Genomic DNA, 1,900 nt, shown 5'->3' with positions numbered 1-1,900 from the left:
TGAAATACACACCCTGAATTTGAAAATCTAATCCTGCTACTTGCAAGACTGAATAGATGGCTCCTAACTTTCAGCCTCGACACATATCCCTATGTCTCCTTCCTTATGCATAGAAACACCTAGAAAAACAAATAAAATATCTTATGCAATTGAATATAACATGTTGCCAAAAAAAAATGTATATACATTCTCCAGCCCTCATCATTACAACTACAGTACATTACGTGAGCAAAAAAAAATTTCTCTAGCAGCTACATACCAGTCTGCCCAACAGGCATGAAAGCCCAACAGTACCGACCGGCCACCGTGTCATCCCCAGCCCGCAGGCGTCGCTAGATGAGCGTATGATGGAGCATGTGGTCAGCACACCGCTCTCCCGGCCGTATGTCAGTTTACGAGACCAGACCCGCTCCTTCTTAATCAAGTAGAGCCTCAGCTTGCCTTTCAAGGGCCGAGTGCATCCCGCTTGCCAACAGCGCTCGACAGACCGGGCGGTCACCCATCCAAGTTCTAGCCCAGACTGACAGCGCTTAACTTCGGTGATCTGACGGAAACCAGTGTTACCACTGCGGTAAGGTCATTGGCACCTAGTAACTGCATACTATTAAAAAAATTAAATAAATCCACTTACGTTTTTGCTGCGCAGCCTCGAATATTATTGAGGATGCTGTTGCTGGAACAGTCTCTCAGTCTCCAGTTGACGGTCCAACTGATCTAACATCTCAGGGATGAGTGCTGCAATGAGAAGAAACAAAAAGAAGGACTGTTAATACCAGCTACAGAATAAAAATTCTTCACACAGTAAAATTACAGCAGCAAACCATTCAAAAGCTCGGTAGTGCAGAGGTACGGCTCTACCGAGTACGACCTAAACAGTTTCTGTGAGGGATACTAAAATTATGGGGCACCCAAGTAAATTGAATGAATAGAACAATTAACTTACATGCAGGCTATGCTGACGAAGACGTTTGCTGCTGCTATCGCTGCTTATGCTGTCGAAAGAACTGGAGCGCTCCAATTTTTTCCCAAAAAAAGTCTGACACAAGCACACACAAGCAACCTCTCTGGCGAAATGACGGTGGCAGAATGAGAGTGACTCCACCACAACGAGAGTTTGTATAACCTCTACCCCTTCCACTGACCATTTCACCCAGAGAGCCAATAGGAGTGCAGCATTCCTCCTCACCTGCTGATTAATGCTGGTCTGAGCACGCAGGACAAGTTGGTACTGGTCTGCCAGCCACACATTACGTGCACTTTTTTATGCAGTGGCTGGCGCACTCTGGAAATATCCACTTGTTCCGCTGTTCCGTTCTTTGTGCTGGACACGCTCATTAATCTGGCCAGAGGGCCCCACTTTATTCGCCAGTCGACTCTGTGGCGAGCTGCTGCCGCTGGCAGATGCGTCGCTTCGAGTGAATCAGGTTATGACAGTGTCTCATGTAGCAAACTACTGTTCTAGCGCACTTAAAATATTTTTACATGAAGTGGGATCGCCTTTAGAGTTTTGACACGCTGTATTTGCACTCATTTATTTTAGTTTTCAATTTATAAACAATATTCCTGCGTGATATACTTTCGAATGTATCTGCAGTCATTTATTTTTACATGAAGCGTTTCCATTCCACATGCACATGGGAAGACTGCTATGCTCGCGAGTGGCGACAGGCAGTGGATACCGAAACTCTACATTTGAGGGGGCTGCCACGCATTTCGGCACAGGTATACATAATTTTCCAACTAAGTGCAGTGTTTTGTGTGCGAGTGTATTTGAAACAAATGGTTTAAAGCAATATTTGCCAGTGTATTGAGGTGTCAAATACTTTTCCTAATTTATTTATGTGCACAAATCTTCCAAAGCAATGTTGATCTGCAGTTTTAATTAATATTTCCTACCGTG

The 1,900-nt window shown here is 44.6% G+C and overlaps 1 pseudogene; it reads right to left on the bottom strand.

Moving 5' to 3' along the window:
- Positions 1–467: 467 nt before the first annotated feature.
- LOC126471739 (5S ribosomal RNA) lies at positions 468–585 on the bottom strand (annotated as a pseudogene).
- Positions 586–1,900: the final 1,315 nt, after the last annotated feature.

The sequence above is a fragment of the Schistocerca serialis genome, chromosome 3, assembly GCF_023864345.2.
Source record: "Schistocerca serialis cubense isolate TAMUIC-IGC-003099 chromosome 3, iqSchSeri2.2, whole genome shotgun sequence".
NCBI lineage: Eukaryota > Metazoa > Arthropoda > Insecta > Orthoptera > Acrididae > Schistocerca > Schistocerca serialis.
The sequence above is the reverse complement of the archived record's forward strand: the minus strand, read 5'-3'. Positions and strand labels throughout refer to the sequence as shown.